The following is a 22356-nucleotide window of genomic DNA, read 5'->3' as shown; positions in this document are numbered from 1 at the left end:
TGGCTGCCTTGCGTCTGAGAGTCACACGCACCCTTACGAACAAAGAGTGCTATTCGTCAAGCAGCCATAAAAATATACCTCCAGAATATGTTTGGATCACTGCTAATTGAAATTTCCTTTTTATAGGAGTCTGATCAAAACCAGCTGTGGTTTTGGAGTCAAGCAGGAACAGATTTATATATTACATTAGAAACCTGACAAATTCAGACACAAGCAGCTGAGTGAATGCTTATAATTGGCTGGAGAGACACATATAACACGCAATTACTTGAGACTTCCCTGAAGGAAAATCCTACACTGGATGTGGATTATTTTTGTGTTTCTCTTTTCTGATTTGCTCTTCAGTGAAAAGCTGTATTTAAGTAGTGCCCCAAATTCGGAGGGACTGTATTAGTGCTTTTAATAATGCCACAACCAGAGAACACAAAGCTGAGGCAAACCTCTGAGGACCACATTACTTTCTCTGCCTCTCTCCAACAAGTATGAGTCGTAACATGCCTCTCTATAGAAGGTCAGCTGTAGTTGGACAAATAGAAATGTTGGAGGGAGAAAGCAAGTGGGTACCTGTCTCCTGAACTGTAATTTCCTCAACTATTATAAGACCACCTGGTATTAGACTGCTAATTCTGTTCAGGTAGTGAAGTCTTACTAAACTTCTAACACAAAATTCATTCTCTTTTACCTTTATCTGGTCAACTGACTGTTTCCCACTCTTTCAGATCCAATTGTGTCTATAGCAACTGCTCGTGAAGATCTACACGTTGACAAACTTCACGGCTGATGGCTGATTGGAAATACCGGGTCTATCAAGCCATAACAAGCTCATGATAGGATATTACAGAGATCCTCTGTCTGCAGAGAGCCTTCCCCTAAGAAATCAAATCCAGTTCCAGATTCTTCTCATGGCTTTCAAGGTCACCATAGCCCAAATCCGAAACTGTCCAAAAAGAGCGGGACACAAGAGGCTGCAAAGGCCAGCTTAGACAGCTTTATTAATAATATGCTATTTGTGATCTTTGTGAATAAAAAAACTACATTGCATACATTGTAAGACTGTCAAAAACGTAATGGCTCCTATGACTTATGAAAATGTCAAAATGCAAATAAGCTTGTGAGAAAAAGAATCAAATGAAAGAATTCAATCACCAGTTTGTAGACAATTTACATGTCCTAGCATCATCTCTTTCAGAAGATCAGTCAGGGATCACCTAGACTATCTGTTAACATGCATTTCAAAGCTAAGCAAAAGCATAGCACTTGTTGATTCAGGGAAAAAGGAGGTTGTATCAGGAAAAAGCCTAAAAGAATCTATGACTCGCACTAGAACAAGACTGGCAGGTGAAGTGTGCTGACAATAATTGTTTTTCTGAATAGACAAACTAATTTAGTTCAGGAAAATTAAACACTTTTTTGGTTACCTAAAATCTTCCTCAGGTGAGAAACAGAACAGGATGTACCTTTTGGGGTGCCCTTTTTGAGTTATATTTCTAATGCTGTACTGAAAATCATAACCTTTTATTCCACGAAAATGAGATTAGACTTGGCTTATGTGAATCTGAGGAGTTGAAAAAAATTGCTTAGTTGACAGGCATAGACCCAGATAAGCAGTGTTGATGAAGAAAATAGGTTGCTTGCAGCATGACTTAGTTCTAAGTCCAATAGTGCATGGTGGCAGGGATCTGCTCCCCATGAAACTTTACTTCAAGGCTGATACCACCTACTAAGAGTTTTTGGAGAAGGCTCAACACTATCTTTAGGGAGTTTATCTCATGACTCTCTGAAGAGACCCAGAGAGTAGTAAGCCAGGGCATAATAAACTTCTCCACAAAAGGGGAACACTTGTCTTATGACTTATGGTCTTCCTCCTTGCTTCCCAGTTTATGTTGCACTAGGTAAAAATACCATTTAAGAGAAACCTCGCTGCTATAGACAGAAGTGTCACACAGACTGTCTCTTTACTGGAAGGCTTACCTTTGAAAAAGTCAAAAATAAAAATTAAACTAGACAGCTAAAAGCTAAATTAATTTATCTAAATTAGTTTTATCTCGAAGAATTCTGAACACACCCACTTAATTATGAACTCAAGTACAAAAGAAAAAAAAAACAACAAAGCAGTAAACCAAGAAACTAATCAAATTATTTCTGCCTCACCCACAAAAAGAAACAGAGGTGAAGAAAATATTACTCTGTAACAGTTGTCATCATGGTAATATTGAGTATCACCAGGAGACTATAAATTTTGTCACTATGACTGAAGAGAAATTGTTGTTTATTATACTCCCTTTCACAGGACAATAGACATTTTATGACCATTGTGGGTTTTTACTCACTTGGGGTAAGTCTGTAAGTGTGTGTAGAAGACTGCAGAGCAAAAAATCACTGATAAATACTATGAACAATCCTAAAGCAAAATATGGGAGATTTCAACCCCTTGCACTTCCTAATGCTATACAAATGCAGGTTTTTTGTTTTAGAGTGTTTCTTGTTATGATGATAAAAGAAATGTTTCCAGTTTGATGAGGCTACTGTAACTACTTAGACAATCAAAAGCTTTGTGGCTTCTAGATATGTTTGCTACAATGTGCTTTCATGAGGAAATGTCCCTGGAGAGATTTGGGGGCCATCATTTAAACAAAACTACACTTCTCAATAGCTATAGTTACTATGCCAGAATTTTAAAAAAATTCTCCATAACTCATTTTCTGGATGCAGCTCTGCACATAGAGCGAGTTTCGTTTTTGTGAATGGTTCCGATGATTTCACTTACTCCAGCAGGAGTAATACTATATAGCCCAAGAGTTGCTTGTATCCTTGATTCTTCACTCGAGGTCTGCCACAAATTTACACTTACTCATTCTTAAGCCAATGCTACAGTGATGTGCTGTGGCCTGCCTGCATTTGCTGGAAATTATGACTTCTGCCATTTCCAACGTCTTATCAAACAGCACGCAAGCTCTAAGGCTTTGAAAGTCATCTCTGTTTTGCATAAAACTTCTTGAAAAGAAAGTTTGACAAAGTTGGTTGATAGTGACAAAGATGGTTACTTCTCAGAACTTCCAATCCCTTCCCATGAAAAACCCCATATCTATGGATTTTTTATTAGATTCATTACACTCATTAACACTGGATTTTTTAGGCCATACTAGGTGTAACTTTTTGAACGCAGAAGAAGACATTTTTAGAAGGAAACCAAGAAATTATCAAATTGTAGGTGTAATAGTCAACATTATTATTGAAGCTGCAAATTTCACAGTAGCCAAAATTAACTCTGTGTAAATATTGCATGAGTGAAGCACAGTGTAGTTCTAGTTTCAAAATAAACATACCCTCAGGCAAGAGGATGAATGTTCAATTTTCATGGTTACAGTGAATATACATTTCCATCAACAGACATAGCAACTATTGAGTGAAGCAGTCACTATGACAGATTAAAAGATGAAACATTGCAGCCCTTAAAGACACAGAATTAAAGCATGTGATAAGAGTGCCTCAATTTTTAAAAGCCAGTTTTACATTATACCATTAAGAAATGTGTAAAATAAGTTGGGGTTTGAGGCTTTTAAAATCTTTACACATCAATTTAATGGCATGTCAGGCTGGAAAGGGAAAAGTGTCAGACTGATTTGATAAGAAAGATGTCATAAGTACATTTATTAAGAAATGTATAAAGAATAATTTATATTTTATTTTATTTTATTTTATTTTATTTTATTTATGCTAGAAGGGAATAAGTAGAAGCAAGGAAGGAAACACTTATGTAGGGAGTGTATATTACATTGATTTTGTGCTATAATTCAGTGATGCTGCGCTCATATAAAACATATATATGTTGAATGGGAGGATTTTAGGCACTTATTTGGCAGCTCTTTTGATCTAACTAGAGGTTTTCTAGTTTCATAATCCTAACATGCCAACCTCTGTGGTAAAAACATGAAGGAAAACTCAAAACGCTGTCCTTGAAGTTTCAGTGAAGCAAATAGAAGAAAATCTATTATAAAGGGTCACAACTTCTAACATCCTACATTACACCCATTTAATGCAGAGGGATAGGTTCTCATTTAGGAAATAACAGATCTCTCACCTCACAAAAAGTGTTGACTACAACCTTGAGGACAAGAACAGTTGAAAAAAGAGAATAAAAATTGAAAACTTTGCCTGGATCAGAGTGAAGGCTGGAGATTCACAGCTTTTTAAGTGTTTCCAGCAGAATGTTAAATTAAACAGCCTGAAATGCCCAAGGTAGGAAATCAAAGGTAAAACTCTAAAGTGTATGCTGCCCAAAACTACTTCCAGACCTGGTGGACCAGAGCAAGACTTACAAGGCCCCCTTTCAGAGTTTGGCTTCTCATCTTGCTCTTTGGCCAGAGGGCTAGGCTGACTATCACCAAATGACTTTTGTATCCCAAAGCTCTCTTAGTGATTTTGGGTTTGTGGGGCAAGACTGAGCCTTGTGGCAGTATTTTCACATGCTTCACTGAGGTGAAGCACACACCTCTGTACTTCTGGGGTGCCAGAAGGCATCCTGGACTCATTACATATAATCAAGTGATGCTGGAGAGAAAGATTACTGCCTTCCTGTCATAGGGAAGCTATGGGACTTTTTTATCCTTGCATTTTCCCTGAAGTAGTTTGATAATATCTGGTAGAGGTGTTGGACAAATATGCATGAGATTTACTCATTTGTATCCACTTTAGTAGTTTAGCAGATACCTGTTAATGGTACTGGAAGACAAGACAACCATCTTTTAAATTTTTTTTTGGCGTCATTGAAAACCACCTGAACCAGTGTGACAAAGGACAAATGTCATGTTTTAATCCTGTCAGTAAAAAGGTATCTGAAGTACTGCCTCTCACTAAAAATACATGTATCTGGGCTTTTTCAATAACATGGTAATTTTACCTGTCAGTTTCCCTCACCACCTACTTTAGTAAAAGCAGATTTAAAGGTACCTTCATGGATTTGGATGTCACTTGAAAGGAAATCTTCCTCAGTAAGGAGCCTAAGTGGACAAACAAGCCATAACCAAGAAATCATAAGTCAACCATGTCCAACCCACAGGCAGAGCTAGCAGAATGGACACATCAAGTCAGTGTGGGTCCAGTAGAATGTCACTGCTAGCATTCTCCTAGAGCCTCTCATTCTGCCTGAATGTTCAGAGGATAAAGTAGGAAATCTAGGGAGTGGCTGAAAGGTGGAAAATCTCTGGAGAATCCCACCTGCGCAGAGCAACAGTGTTTTTCCTTTGTGCTATGCTTTTTATCCCTTCCTCCACCCAAACAGGCAGCCTGCCATAACATTGAAGAAACAATTCCCTGGAATGAATAGCCATGAAAAATAGACTTTTAGTAATATAAAGCCAAATGAATTTGGAACAGCATAGTTGATAGATATTCTCCCTTACAGTAAGCTCAAGAAATTAATAGTTTTTATGTCACTCTGAAAGATGAAGTCTTCATCCCCACACTGTCATATTTCTACAGAAAACTCCCACCCCAAAATTATCTAAATTATGTTTAATTTAAATCCTGTGGCCTTTTCAGTGTTCTCCACTCATTCATTCATTCATTCATTAATAGAAATCCTTTTAATTTTAACCTTATGTGATGAAAACAAAGACCCTCAACAATTTTATTGCCACTAAGCAATCTTTACTAGGACCTTAAAATTCTTTTAATGCCAATTCTTTTCGGCCAGGAGAAAACATCACATGCTTGCACTTGTGGCCATGGGAAGGGCTGTTCCTGGCACTACTTTTCAAAGTTCCCACACTCAGGCTCTGTCATCCCCACCTCCCTCTGAAGCCAGGTTCAGGCACAAGTACCAGACCTTGCAGAAAGAATATCTGAGGCTGTTTGCATCTCTCTGCTTTCCCACTGATCCAGGAGATCAGTGAGAAGGCTGTCACCTCAGACAGGGCTTTTTGCTTCCTGTTCTGCCTGACTCAATGCAGGGTACACAGCTGCCCACAATATCCTCCATGCTGTCAAGCTCTTGGTTCCATGTGTTGTGCTGCAGGAGTTTTCTCTAATCACAAACAATGAACACTGCATAAGATGGAGGTGCCTCCTCAAGGTTCATCATGTCTTTCTCTTAATGTCATCAAAGAAAATAAGGGAGGTGCATATCAACTTTTTGAAGATGTGAGCATTTACAGGATAGAAAAATCTAAATTAGCAAACATTGACAACATGAAATCAAATAAGAAAGGAGATACATTTTTTTAATAATAAGAAAAAATGTCCAGATTCTGATACACAATTTAAAAATTACTATCATAACCCTCTAATTTAAATTATTTACTAAGACACATGTTTGCTTCTGAACTTCCCCATTATCAGTAAGGAGGAAAAGGTTATTCTTTCCATTGTTTCCATTAAAAGACCCTTCTTTTGGGTAAAGACTTCTACCATTTTTGTGACATAATTTATTTCTCATAAATTCCTTTTATCTACTGTATTTCCCAAATCTGTTTGAAGTTCAGACAGCTCCAGACAGATGCAGTCACTGGCATGTATTTAAAAAAAATCCTGCCTTTGAAATATAATCAATAGTTTCTGCATGATTCAACAAGGAAATCTCTAAAGAGGAAATACAATTCCTCTGTGTTCCCATGAACTATACTTTTATCTGTCTTTGTGACCAATGCCAAAGTTTGCACATTTGACTGAGGGCAACTAAAATAATATAGCCCATATTCGCCAATAAATCTTCATGAAGTGTAAACAATACACCTACTTTTGAGAAAGGAGACCTTTATAGATGGTATCCAGGCTTCTGGAAATATTCACACCATACTGGATACTTTTGGGGGTTCACTATAAGTCTTTCCTATACTTTCTAACAAAGCATTGCCTCGTTACCATAATGAAAGCTCTATCTGTTTAATGTAGCCTATCCCATATTGGAGCCTCTTGTGAAGCATCATGTACAAATTGCTAGCAATGTGTCCCCTTTTATTGACCATAGAAATTACTTTCTTAAAAAAAAAAAATTATCTATATTAATTTGGGTTATTATTATGAAAATATTTTTCAAGCAGGAGGCAGTTATTTGAAGGTAAAGATAATTGTTTATTAGAACACAGTCTTGCTTCAGATGTGTTGGGGTAAAGCTGTCAGGCACTTTATGGCAGCAGGATTCAACTGTGATTACTCAAAGAGACTCCAGAGAAAGGGCTTTCTGAGCTTCAACAAAGAGACAGTGCAGAATAAGGCCTTTTGAGATTAAATTACATTATTGTCACAGTAGAAGCCTTCACAGTTGTTGTTTCTAAGCACAGAAAACCACAGGTCGTTGCCTACATGCACTGCGAAAAAATGTTCTATGGAACAATAAATGTACCCACAATAGTTTGTAGATTACAAACTCTTACCACTTTGGTCTCTTCTTCCAGCAAACAATATCAGTCATGCATTCCTACAGAACTATGAGTGAACATGGTGGGTTAGGGAAGCAGGGGAGATGCTGCTTTCCCTCAGTAGAAGATGCTCCGATAGCAGCTGTGTAATTTATGGTAGGGATAACTACAAAAGTAGCATGATTTCCTGCTAGCTGGCCAAGCCAGTTCAAGCCAAGTGACCCTTCAAAACCCCGTTGTAAATTTCTTCCTTACACAAGTTCTCTGAAGAAACATTGACCCACCATGGTCCTCCTTCACTCAGGGATTCCACTCATTGTCATCAAGGTCAAGCTTCCTGACCCCTCTTGGGGCGCTCAGATGCATCCCAAGTGGCATACATTGACTCTGTGTTTGATACTGTTCTCCTCCTCTACCAGCATCAATGCTTTTCTGGAGTTTCTCCTGTTTTTGTTTAGATTCGTAATCACAATTTATATGACTGTAATAGAGCTTTAGTGGGTTTTCTGACTTATTGAAAGGCAAAATGCATCCCTGAAATATTTACACTTCTTTATTTGTGTAAGGAAGCAAAATCGAAGTCTTGGGATGCAGGCATGAATTGAGAAGATGCAGCAAACAAACTTGATTGTTAAAGCAGAAATCTCACAGTGGAAATGTGTCTCTACATCACCAAGCTCTGTCTAGACAAAGCAGTTTTCATATACTGTGAGGGTCAAACTGCTGAAGTGCAAGAATTCATGACTAGATGATGATGTCTAGCTTGTCCTCCTGCCTGCAAAAATCACACCACCACTCTGTATTTCCTAAAACATTGGTCTTGTATTACAAAAATTTTTAAGCTAGGCTCGTGACAGTATCTTTCCAGCAATACTAGCAACCTTGCTGTTTTCCAGTGTTTAGAGATGCATGAATGAAGCCTGATAAAAATTATTGGAGGAAGCATTAAAATAACAAGGTAACATGGTAACATTATTGACAACTGCACTCAAGAGTGAATGGGAGAAGGTACCTCTCATTGTCCCTGCCTTCAGGACATATCCAATTAGCCTTCCCTGAAGTGTGGAATTACAGACAGGCCTCCCCATTCATTTCAGATTCTTAAAGTACCCAGGTATGACACTATTCCACACTATATTTTATTGTCATGATAAAAAATTCTATTTGGAAAAACCTGAAGAGGAAATGTGCAAATATTTGATTTATTAGGTTAGAGCTGATATAATGGGATGAGTTGTGTTGGTCTCATTAACAAAGACAACTTCCTTTCACAAAGAAAAACAGCTGGAATAATTCTGTGAAAAGGCAATTCTGTGGAAGTTTAAATTAAATTGAACCATTTAATATGGATTTTGTTTCTTTTTCTGACGTTGATTCCTCATAGGAAAAATATCACCCTGAAAAAAAAATAAAAAAACTTCCCCCCAGAAAAACACACTGAACAAAAAAAAAAAACTCTGGCATCTCATTTGTAATTCCGACAAAAATGTCATTAAGACTAAATGCTGCAGCTCAGTAGAAAGGGTATGCTTAAAGAAATTATTTATGTTCACAGGTTTTAAGCATTTATAGCTTATTTCTTTTGTCATTAAAAACAAAGGGAACAAAAGATACTATAGACATCAGTTGTAGTTTTTCTGAATGCAATGTGGGTAATTATAATTAGTGAGTTTTTACTTTTTATGAGTGTTGTTTAGATGAAATTCAAAGTATGACAAAGTTAAATTCTGTCAATGTATTCACATTCTATCACAGATGTAGGCAGTTTTCACAAATGTATTTGCCATGCAAAAAACTTCCCCTGACTTCAAAAGATTCAGGTATACTACAGATGAGACACTAAATTTTTCTCGTTTCTAAATGGTGCAACTTCAAGGACATGATTCAACATAAAGCATTTGATCTCTTAAAGGATGGATGTGATTACAGTATCAACCAAAATAAATATAGATTTGTGTGTGCTTGTAAATTTGGAATTCAGCCAGTTTCATTAAAAGTATCTTGAAAGATCATAAGCCTACACATCCTTTCAGATGAGTTAGGAATGATTTATGGTCCTGTACCCAAACTCATCTTCATATTTTAATGTGAAACATGGCAAATGATGTTAGTGCTTGCATTAATTGAAAATTGACAAATATTTTTTGACAAGGACCTGTAAATTTTTCTCATTTCAGCTAAAACATTTACAAAATTTTTTTATCAAAAGATTGAGCATCTGTTCTCCTAAGTTATTTGTAGAGAAATTTCTGTAAGTAATTATTATCTTGTAAATGGTTCAGAAATTGTGCTGTGGAGTTGACATGTAAAATCAGAGGTGTTTCAATATATTTGACCTTTTGGATGTATTACTCACACAGATGATTTTGTCTTCCTGACTGGATGAATAAGATTCTTAAAATTATATTTATACTTTGCATATCCACTATTTTGAAATCAAAGAAATTCCTCATTAAAATGTATTAATTTGCATTTTACGTGGTAGTATTTTCTTTAGAATACCTTAGATTGATTTTTATGCTTAAATTAAAAAAAAAAAGAAAAAAAGTAGGTATGTAGAATGAATTCCTGGAAAAATTCCTATGGGCACGGCTTTGCCTAAACTTCCCTTGTTGCCCCCAACACCTTGGAGATGCTACTGCCATTTCAGGTGAAATGAATGAAACCAAAGAAGATCTTCACATGAACTTTTGAAAAGTGAAAATACTATATTTCTAATACTTGTATGTTAGGTGACATCCAGATGGCTTAAAAGGCTGTTTCTAATGTTAATCCAAGCGGTCTAGGAGTCAGATCTTGATTCTCTTGGATTTTTTTCAAAATTTTCACATTTCCTCTAGGCTAGGGGTATCATTAAAGCAGCTTTGCATAGAGTAATTTTGCTTACACTTCTTCCTGGACCGAATTAAGCTTGAAAGTAGGAAGACATTAAAACAAAAGATACACAGTCAAAAAATCTGCATAAAAGGATGAACAATTTCTTATGCAACACTATTATGATGATACATTTTTGCAAATAGAGAATGTAAACTGTCTTCCATATATGAGGATGAATATGAAATAAGTATCAAAAAAAGAAAGAAACTTTTTAAAGTGAAGATGTGTTATTGGTGATTTCCCTTCTTATATTCTGTAAATAAGTGATAAGGCATTATCACAAAGAAGTCCTTAAAATTATTTTATTCATAGAATCAGAGAATTGCTAAAGTCAGAAAAGACTTTTAAAATCATCAAGTCCAACCATCAGCCTAGCATCACAACCCTCTTCACCAGTAAACCATGTTCACAAGTGCCACATCCACATTTTTTAACAGTTATAGGAATTGTGATTTTACCACCTTGCTGTGCAGTTTGTTCTTTTTTCCAATGTTCTTTCTTTCCATGAAGAAAATTTCTTCTAATATCTGATCTAAACCTCCTCTGGTGTAACTTGAGGCCATTTCCCCTTCTTGCTTGTTATATGCAAGAAACACCCAACCCCCACCTGGCTACACCGTCCTGTCAGGTAGTTGCAGAGACCAATAATGTCCCTCCTCAGCTTCCTTTTCTCCAGGCTAAACACCCCCAGCTCCCTCAGCTGTTCCCCACCGGACTTGTGCTCCAAACCCTTCTCCAGCTCCACAGCCCTTCTCTGGACTTGCCCCAGCACCTCAAGATCTTTCCTGTCATGATGGGCCCAAAACTGGGCACAGGACTTGAGGCACGCCCTCACTGGTGCTCACTGCAGCAGGCGACAGTCAGGTGCCTGGTTCTGGTGGCTGCACTATTGCTGACACAGGCCAGGATACCCTTGGTTTCCTTGGCTACCTGGGCACACTAATGGCTCATGTTCAGCCATCTGTCAACCAAAAAACTCCTCTTGTTTATTCTATTAAACAAGATGGGCAACAACTTTAAAGTGGCTTTTATTTCCTTAGTATTTTTTTGAAGTAGAGCTACTGTCTGCAGAGAAGAGGAAACAAAAACAATGCAAAAAGTCTAAAAATCAAGACTCCCTTTGCACTGAGCAATCTTTATTAATGTGATGTGATTATTGATGCTGCTGAATAAAAAAGAAACATCTCTGAACCTAAGTTCCACAAAGGTCAATATTTTAGTTTATCTCCATTAGATAATGATGGGTCTGACATTAGATTCAAACCAAAAGATATTGTTCTCATACCTTTGGGACTACTCACAGTGAAGGTTTTGTTTCAGCCCATTTCTAATATTAATGCAGTCTACTTTGCGGACATGCCAAACTCTTAGAAAAAGTAGACATACTTGCTCTGTAAATCCTTTCAGAGAAAAAGAAAGACATATCCAAGTTCCTTTGAACAAAATGTTAATTTGTAAATTACTGATGTGAGAATTTATGTAGTTCTACTTTATACTGAACCAACAAGATAAAATTAAAAAATAGTACTCATTCTTTTAGATCTTATTTTATAATATTTGAAGTTATTACTTTATAAAATAGTTTTTAGTATTCATCTTTTTATAATCATCTAGGTTTGGGGTTTTTTAAATTCCTAACCTAGTTTTCAAAAAAATTTAAAACCTTTATGTAATTAGCGGCACTGAACACCGCTAGCCCATAAAAAGGTTCCAGATGAATAAAGAAAAAGGAAGATAATTATAATTTTTTAAAGATTTAAGTCAGAAAATTGGACACCATGAAATTATTTAACTTTAATCTTTGGGACCTAGTTAAAAGCTTACTACTGTCCATTCAAAATCTTAGAGAATTTTCAAAGGAAATGCCAAGAAAATGCATACTTATGAAGATGCATCTTTTAAGAAAAAAGGAGCTTTCAGACTTTGAAGATTAAGGTATTGCAATAACATAGTTTAAGGCTATCAAATAATGTGGATGTCAGACCACCTATGAAGGACAATGACAATGATGAATTCTTCAATGAAGTTAAGGATATTTCCAAATCAGCTGCCCTTCCCCAGGGAAGTGGTCACACCACCAGCCTGACAGAGTTCAAGAAGTGTTGGACAACACCCTCAGGCACATGGTGTGATTCTTGTGGATGTCTTGTGCAGGGCCAGGACTTGGACTTTGAGAACCCTTGTAGGTCCCTTCCAGTTCAGGGTATTCTATGATTCTATATTTCTATCGCATTGACTCAGACATAAGAAAGATCTGGGAAAATGAAGGACTAGAAGCACAGATGTATTGTGTTAGAATGCCCAGTGTTAGCAGTGACATACATGATTGGGCAAAGCATTGAGTCTTTCAAACTCGAGGAAAAGCCCAAGATGAAACAATCCAAAAACTTTGTACAACTGGAGAGAGTTACCAAACATCATCTGCTCCAAAGCAGAGACGTGCACATATGCATTGGGAATGCTTTGCCAGGTGTGCTGGTCCCTTCAGACCACTTCATTACCCTCATAACTAAAAGCGGTTTTGGACCTGAGTGTCTTTCAGCTCCTGGGGAGACCTCGCTGGTCACGTGGCACCACTAAACTAAGACCACCTGAGGTCTGGCACTGGGACTCACATGGAAATGATCTAGTCCTTCCTTCCAAACTGAGAGGCTGGGTGCCATGAGACCTGAGAAGGAGAAGTCATGATCTTTGAAGCTGTTTCCAACCTGCATAAGAATCAAACCCTTTTGTCCTCTGTGGTAGATTCTAAGGTGTCTTCATTTAGAAATAGGTGTAGATTACAAAAATTAATGTAGTGCATGTGCCAAGAAAAGGCTGCATTGGGTAGATTAGTCTACACCACATATATTTTGTTGGCTTGCATATGGAGAGGAGAGGTATCTTTTCCTACAAAACAAACAAACAAAAGACAAATTAATGCAGTCAATTTTGAAAATATACTTAATACTAAATCAAAGAAGTAATTTTTATAGGAGAGTGACTTCAGAAGCTATAAGATGTTGATAGACTTTTTCACTTGATCATGTAGGAATATTTAATATAAAATATATTATATAATTTGAAACAAAAATAGCTTCCAAGCCACAGACCAATCTTAACAGAACTCTAAAAAATACGACAGTGCTGGAACAGTGAAATTCCACAAGGCAATCTGCAAATATCAAATTGAAACAGAACAAGGACTTAACAATTTCTTTCCACTTGACTAAAGCCTACACTGGAGAGTGTTAATACACATGGCAAGTCGACAAATGCTAACTGTCAGGATTTTAAAGTAAACCTGCTTCATAATGATCACTGTCTCACCAGACAGCAAGAATGAAATAATTGTTTGCTTTAATTTTCCATCAGACTATCTAAAGGATCAAATCTCTTTCATCTTTTTCAGATTTTGCTTTCAATTTAGACTTGTTTTACATTGCTGCATTTTTTTCATAAACTTGTTTGCTTAGAATGCAATTAATACAAAGAAAGCACTTTGCCAATGGCATAATCTTCCTTATTCTTTGGCATATTACTTCCTGCGGGTTAACTGTAACTCCCTAAACAGGTCCAGTGCCTCTGTACACTTAAAAGGACTGAACAGTCACAGAATTTAGTTTGTGTTTATATAATAGATTTGGTGTCAACACCTACTTTTCAATACTAAAGACAGTAACACTGCTCCAGGTTTAAGAACTGTGTGACTAAAGCTAGAATGCGCAATTGATACTGGGGTTTTTACTTCAGCATTGATTTTGGTCAAATCATTTGTTTATAACCAAGAATCACTATTGTCATGAGAAAATTCTTATTTGGTAAAAGGTAGCAATAAAACTTCATGGAAATGGATTTCAATATTAAATTCTAGAGATTAACCTGAAACCTTAATAATTGAACACTAAGGACTGCTCTTCATACTTCTCAAGTGACACAAAAGTAATACATATGGGTTCCATTATCTACATTTTGTAGAGAGACCTAGAATGTCACTAAACAATAATATCTATCTGTGCAATGATCTTCTAAAAATATGGTGATTCATATGATTAGCTCTATTTAAAAATAAACTGAAAATTATTATTGATTACAATAGAATGCAATTGAGTAAACTGATAATATTTAGCATATTTCATTTTGCATATGTTTATATACATGACCATACACACATAGCTATGTGCCTATAAATGCAAAATACGATGGCTGGGGAGATTCTTATCATCATTATTTGGTTCAGCAGCAGCTTCAGCCTTAATTTCATAATACCCGCTAATTTACTGACTAAGAGAATGTCTAATGCTGTTGAAGCTAAAAACATAAATGAAGATAAGCCATAATTGTATTTTGGCCCCTACAGAATCTTTCACATACAGTAAGTCACCCCAGCAACCCCGCTTATTGCATTTTTGAGTGGTTATTCTGTGTAGTGCTTGGGGGAAGGTACTGCCCAAGCAGAGAAGGTTCTCAGCAGGCAGCTCTGCAGCTTTTTTTGCAGCCTTGGGGAAGTACGAGGTAGTGGTCCCCATCCATCACAACACTTTTACCCTCTGAGGTCAGTCCTGGGTTGCGTGTTGATACTTAAAATACCTCATAGACTTCATCTGACTAAAATCGCTTGGTGAAAGAAAAATACAAGATTATTATAATCTGTACTTCATGCAATTTTGGACATAGGCAACATCAAAGGAAGCAAAGGAAGTGAAAAAAAAACCCCGAAGAGTAGATACACCAAAAATGAAACTGTAAGAAGTATTAGCTCTTGTCTATAGAAGAAATATTTTAGTGATAGGAACAAAATCAGTTATATTGAAAAGTAACTGAAATCCTAGATTAATATATCTGGTATCTTCCAAGGTATCAGAAGAAGTGACCTGAGTTGTGCACATGTCATATAGTACTTCTTCAAGGGCTGGAGGGTAGAAGATGGAGTATAGGATGCTAATGCGGTAAATTTATTCCACATGTCAAGCAAATTAAGGGCTTGTTAAACTATCCAAATTTTCTCTAAAATATTGCAGGAGGTGTAGTTACAATATTCAAGGAGACTAAGTAAAAATCTAGTTCTTGAAATATAAGAATAATATAAGAAAACCAGAAAAAAATGCCCATAAGATCACCTTGTCACTGAATGATAATCCATATCAACAAAGACTCTCTTTTCAAAAATGGAAAAGTGGTATCATTCTACTCTCTAGAAACAACAGGCAAGGTAATACCAATAATCATGTCATATGAGTATCACAGTCAGATTTAGACTGAGACTGATGAATGATGTGTAGAAAAAATCAAAATAAGATACCTAAAAAGAATGGATTTCAGAGGTAAAGCCATGTTTTAAGGCTTTAAAGGAAATATAATCTCAAGGATGTCTAAAGCCTGTCCTCAAAAAACATTGTGCAGGAAATCTCAGAAAATTGGGTCTCACTTGACAAGATGAAAAACCAACTGTTAAATTCAGTTTTGAAAGTCCTGGTCCAAAACTAATACTGTTTTTCTGAGGTGACGGCCCAAAAAGATTTCAGACACTTAAATAATATCTAAAGCTATTCCAATTTTTTTACACATGTAGTTTTGCAAAATACGATCTATCACAGACAACAGAATTACCTGATAAGGTTTAATTACATCCACTGGAACATGGTAGTAGAGACACATGCAATTTCTACTTTTCAAGACAGGGTTGACTTCCTAATTCCAGATTCTCTGAAGCATATTACAGTTAGTTTCTATTATATCTAACTAGAGATGACAACTGTAGCACTAAATATACTCACATACACTAGTCAGAGGGGGTTTTGTGCGTAAAGCCAATTTTCAAACGATCAGAAGTTTAACAGAACAGATGTCTGAATTTCTGTGGTATATTGAAGATCATAGGTGTTATTCACTGAGGAGATACAATTCATATCTCACCCATTTTTACCAGTTTTACTTGCAAACTGCTGTAGCTAATTTAGAGTGCCAACTACCTCCCTTTCAAAAGCAAAAGCCTCTTTGTAAAAAGGCAGAAAATTTTGTTTGTTTGTTTGTTTCCTGTGCTATTACAGAAGGAGAAATTGTGCTATTACAAAAAGACAAGGCTTCAGGGTGATGTAATTGCATCCTTCCAGCACCCGAAGGGAGCCCACAAGACAGATGGATAAAGACTATTTATAGGAGTATCTAGCAACAGGACAAGGGGGAATGGCTTCAACTAAAAGGGGGCAGACTAAGATTGGATATTAGGAAAAGTTTTTACTGTGAGGGTGGTGAGGCACTGTAACCTGCTGCCTAGAGTTGTGGCTGCCCCATCCCTGGCAGTGTTCAAGGCCAGGATGGATGGGGTGGGACTTTCAGCAACTTGGTCTACTAAAAGGTGTCCCTGTCTATGACAGGGGAGTTGGAACTATATTATTTTTAATGTCCCTTCCAACACAAATCATTATATGATATTATGATTCTATAAAACTTAAAAATAATCATGATAAAAATTAATGAAACCTTGTAATCAGTGATTATAGAAAAGCAAAACAGAACTGCAGTTCTCTTTGAATAAAATTTAGGTTTGGAAGATCAGTGTCCAGTAAAAATGCAGTGTAAAAAAAGTAGGCATGAACATAAATTACCATAAACAGCATAAAGTTGTTGCAATAGCTGCTGTAAGGATTACTTTTTCTAATACAATAACCCAACTAATGGAAGTGTTTGTATGAGATCACATCATGGCATCACATCATCTTTCACGGACTTCTCATTCCATGCTGACAATATCACGCGATTTTAAACACAGAGGTACAGTCCTAGTAAGGTATCAAAATCCTATAAGTAGGATTATGATATATTCATTTAGATATCCTAATACCTATACATAAAGTATCCTAATAATTACATATATATAAAGTGTCTTAATACATATATTTTGGAATCCTAACAGGGTAGCAACACATGCTAGAGTCTGTCTATCCTGGCATCTTGTCTGAGAAAATGTTCAATATTGCTAATAGCAACTAAAACAATCTTTGAGTACAGTTGCATTCAGTACTGAACTTAATCTGATCACATTAAACTGCAGCTTTCCAGCAAAGAACAGTTTTGTGAGCATCATTACATTATCTCTGCATCGTAGTTTGTAAGAATGAAATGGAAAAAAGAGCCACAGTCCCAGAAGTTCGAACCAGAAAAGTAAAATTAGGAGCTGACTTTACCACCTGTCGTCTGATGACTTCAGGTTTGAAAGAATTTTGGAAAATTTCTATCAGTAGCCAACCTAATCCACTAGAAAATTTTTAATACATCCTCTCCTCTTTCCATATTGCACAAAAACTCTTGTTTCAAAAGTAAACACCTATAATATAACATTTGTACATTAAGAGAGGAAAATCTTAATTTATAGTATGCACCATAAAATTAACAAATAAGGAAAACTGTCAAGAGAGTTTTCGCATGTAAGACAAACTTACTCTGTATGAATTGCAGAAGTCTTAAATGCTGAATTAGCAATGAGTAACCCTCTAATGATTACGATATGCTGTAAACTAGCTAATGAGTGCTAATGAGTGAAAAATTTCACTTGAGGTATTCAGAAAAATCAGTGAGAACTGGGACTTCAAGGAGTTTTGGACTACTGCTTTCAAGAAATGTAGTTCCACTAGGAGGAAATCACATTTTTAAAATAGAGCAGCGGTTTTTTAGCCATCTATCTGCTTTATGAATCTTCTGGTCCTGCAGGGCTCCGCTGGGATGGGCATCAAGGGGGTGGCAGGGTGGCGGCACTAAAATGGAGGGGAAGGGCCGCTGGATACGCTGAAAGCATGCAGGATCATGGCCATGCTCACCTTGCAGAGCACTGTTAACAGGCAGCTGCTCCTTCCCCTGACCCTCACCCAGCCTACTGGAACACTGCACAGGTTTTCTATTCCCTAGGCTGCTTGGCTAATTAAACCATGAAACTTGCGACAGGGTTGAGATGGTCTCATGTCCTGAAGTGATCACACACTTGCCACTCTGTCCATAGGAGAAAAGGGCATTGTTACAGGACCTAATTAGCAGAAGTAGTCACATTAAAAAGGTCATCTGATGATAGACTATAACATCATTACCCACTTAAAATAGAAGAAATATCCATCCAGCCTCTCCAAACATCTCAAAATAGGAACACTTCAGCTTTCCCAGGGGTTCATTTAATTGCAGCTCACCACAGGCAGTGAGGACAGGATGTTTGAAGGCCAGTACTAAGCAGGAGGCAGCCTCACTTGATATCAACCTTCTATTCTAAAAAAGATTTCAGCATTTTTTTCAGTGGGACTTGCCAACCCTGTTTTACACAGCTAGTTTTAAGCATTCAGTTTTAAACAAATATGTGGTCACTCTATTACATTTATAAACTAAGAATGGCAGAGGCAGTCTATGCCTCTGTTTTTTATTCTTTTTTATTTCACAAGTTTTTATTCTTTTTTCTAGAGGAATTCCTCCCAATATATACATTTTATTCCTCCTTCTTAAGCATCTGTACAAGATTATTCTTTGTGTTATGCTCACTATCCTCAATCTTCCAAAAGTTACAACTCTCAAGATTAGTATATTTAGAAAATAGGCCTTTTAAATTGTTCTGAGAGGATTTCTCCCCAGCTGAGTATAATTTTCATTAAGCAACATTCTAAGTATTACAGAAAGGCTAACAGATGCTCACACTCTATCTTATGGTCTAAGAAAATGCTGAACATATTGATAGATGTAGCAACAAATCCTGCTTTAAGTAAGTGGAACATCCTAAATAATCATGTTAAACTTCTTGTTTATTCTGGTAGGTAATAATAGGATTTGAACACAGAGTGCTGCTGAAACTGTAAAACACACTTCAGTGCCAGGGGAAGAAAATGTCATTACTACTACAAATCAAGGGAGATTATTTAATTAGGACCACTTCATCCTTTAAGCAAATAAAAGAACCTGAGTCTACCTTACTTCTTTCTGACTCCCACCATCAGTGCTCTGAATCATTTTGATCAAAAGCATGGTTTAAATCCACATCATATGCTTCCATAACACCTACTTTACACTTATTAGCTGTTTCTAAGCTTCTTCTAAATGAAATGGGGGCAACCATAATTTCTGACCATGTCTTCCAGAAATAGATTCCTCGTAAGTATTTAATCTTGCTTTCTCTTCTTTCCTCTGTTTCCTATGGTCAATTATCCTGTTTTCTGCTGTTATTTCTTTTGCTAATCACAACATTTTACAGCCTTGTTCTGAAGCCTATATTCCACACTATTAAGACCTTATTATGTATTCACACTGGAAATGCAGGAGCTTTTCAGTGTAGGCGCTCTGTCTTTGCCATTATAGTAAACTCAGAGCCTGTCTTTGCACCTTTTATCCTTTAAAAGCTTTATCTTAAAATGGTAGTAATCTTCATAGGTTATTTATGCTTTAATGTGTTATGAATAACTCAATAACTAATTATTATGATAATGCAGGTAAAATATTTACGACAGTATCAGATATATTGTATTACAGCTAAAGCTGCTTATGTACTAATGACTATCAGAAAATACTCACTGGACCTTCAAAGGCATATTATCTCAGTGCACAGACATAGGATTCCTGTAAGTCCTTTCATTTCTGAGTCATTGTAATTATTTGTTTTCCCCTCATTCTTTTGCTTTCATGGTTAAGTTCTGATCAATTCTGAGTAGCTGCTTTCATAATATTCTTTTCTCTCCTTTTCTTCTGTAGAAAGAAAAAGAAATAATCCCAGAGGCCAAAATTCTTTTTCATGTTTTCTATATTACAGAATCAAAAAGACCATTGCTTTGGTATGTATGAACACCTCCGTTGTGTATTTGGGTTGAAGAAATGACAGAATTTGGGTTGCAAAAAAACCAAAGGAATCAGGTTTTGTGCAGTATTACTAAAATATTCAGTATGATTTTATCCAAAGGGTGCTTTTTCTTAAGTATTGCAGTAACAGCACAATCACTACTGCCAGTTAGTACCATGATTTCCAGGCACAGGAAATGAAGAATACACTGTAACTCACCTTCTTTTGTAATATGTATTGCTATGTTCGTGACATCCAAGTATCACCTGAAATGGAGATTGAATGAAACATACCCATGTAAATATTTTTTAAGTAAAAAAGAAAAGTAGGAATGTAAACATTCTGATACACTGGAATAATTTAATATTGTGAAGTAAAATAAAAAAAAAAAGGAGTGAGTCTGGAGTTCAAGCCTAGAGCTTTCTTGATTAACTTTTCCCCCATTGATATAGAGTCAGGGTCCATGCTTCCAAAAATACTTTAGGAAAAATTGCAAGTAAGATTAAGAATTTTGAGAAATACTCTGCTATTTTTTAAACCCCCAAATTTTTACACAATTTCTAAGTAATCTTTTTTTTTTACTCTCAAAATAGTATATAATAACATAACTGAAGTTAATATGCAAAAGATGTTGGGTTTGTGGCTATGTGCATCATAGGTCTGTTATGTCGGTGAATGGTACAGGCTTTTATGGCCAAGATAAAAAGTATTGCCCAGGTTTATACAGGCAAAAATCCTTATACACTCAGAACAAGTCACCTTGAAAAAATCTGTCAGCAAATGGACAAGTGGTCTGAACCACCAGGATTAGGAGGCAGAAGACTCCCTTATGTTTCTTTATAAACACAGAGTGAGCAAGGCCACTTATATGATTTAGTCTTTCTCTCACTGCTGCACACTCACGCACAGGTTTGAAGGAAGTGTGATCCAAACAGCAGGTATGGAGTAGGGTGGATACATGACAGGTAACTATATTGCAGACTGAGACAAAATTGTTACAAACACGTTCGCAGTTGTTAAATGTTATATTGTTAATTGGTTATGCTGGGGCTGGATTTTGTAAGAGTTAAAGTTAATTAATATCGGTGCTCAAACTGTACAGGTGAAACACTCCCATGTAATCACTAGATGCCAATAGCCTGTGAGGTGTCTTACATCGCCCTAACATCCTGGGACATGGTTGGTGGGCTCAAAGAACCAATGGGAAGGAGAATGGAGGAAATGATGGACAGGAATACTTCCCGAAATGAGCCAAATAAGACCCTAAAAGGACCAAAGGGAAAGTGGATTGAAAAATGAACCAATCATGGTGAACCAGAGGCTATAAGAACTCTTGCGGGGTTTCGCCCCACATCCCCCTCTCATTACCTTTGCGTACAAGGAGCGCCCAGCCTCTCGAGAGTGCTGAACCTTTCTGCTTTGTCACTGGGGTCCTGAGCCTATCCTGGGTCCCCGCTTCCAGTTGTCATTTGTGTTCTGTTTAATAAATCAGTTAAACCTGTTCAGGTGACTGACCATTCATTTCATTTTTGGAGAACTTGGGACACAATGAAGGGTGAAGACCTGCATAGAAATTACAATGCTCCATGCAGAATGCTGGTATGAAGCTCAGTTTTTTCAATAACAGGTTAGAGGTCATCATGGGGAAGTGAGTGAGTGACTATGTTTACTTGGTTAATGGCTGGGCTTACACCTCAGTTTAGTGAAAAACTATTTCAAGAACATCAGCATTTAAATACTCCAGTATTTTCATTTGCTAGCTGATTAGTTCTGAAAAATATATTGTTTAATATCTGTTTAATCTAGATGGAGATGACACATTTTTTCTAGGCTATGTTGAATGCCGTCTAGTTTGTTAGGGCTTGGTTAGGTACTAGACTATTGCAGTGTTTAGGTTAAAAATCATGAAAGATCAGAACTTCTTGAGAAAATGCTACAATGAGAGAACCTCATCGGAACCCCATCTCCAAGGTGGGTGTTGAGCATACCTGCAGTCAGAGTGAGCCTTCAGGGCTTGCAGTAGGCTTTTGATTTCTGATTTGCATGCAAAATTAGAGAATGAAAGTTTGGGAGGACAACAGTAGCGCTGAGAAGTAATTCCACGTGCAAGGAGATCTATTCAAGAAATCAATATTGACCATCTTCTTGAGCACAAATAGTAAGAGCAATTGCATATGTTTCTTGGGTTTAATTTTTGGCTATGAATTTATTTTGCTCGGACATGTTATTCCAGGAGCCATGCCAGTGTCCTGAGGATGCTTGAAGAGCATATGGTTTCTGGGCAGCATCTTTTCTGCCAGTCCTTGCTAACCTGTACGTCTTCTTTTCCACAGCACCCTG

The 22356-nt window shown here is 36.8% G+C and overlaps 1 long non-coding RNA gene across 1 annotated transcript; it reads left to right on the top strand.

Moving 5' to 3' along the window:
• The first annotated feature begins 19180 nt into the window (after positions 1–19180).
• LOC116438461 lies at positions 19181–21517 on the top strand. The gene is made up of 3 exons (XR_004237759.1): positions 19181–19337; positions 19932–20011; positions 21119–21517. It is a non-coding gene; the product is annotated as an uncharacterized LOC116438461 (long non-coding RNA).
• Positions 21518–22356: the final 839 nt, after the last annotated feature.

This window comes from Corvus moneduloides, chromosome Z (assembly GCF_009650955.1).
Source record: "Corvus moneduloides isolate bCorMon1 chromosome Z, bCorMon1.pri, whole genome shotgun sequence".
Lineage (NCBI taxonomy): Eukaryota > Metazoa > Chordata > Aves > Passeriformes > Corvidae > Corvus > Corvus moneduloides.
This window is presented reverse-complemented; position numbering and strand designations above follow the sequence as displayed.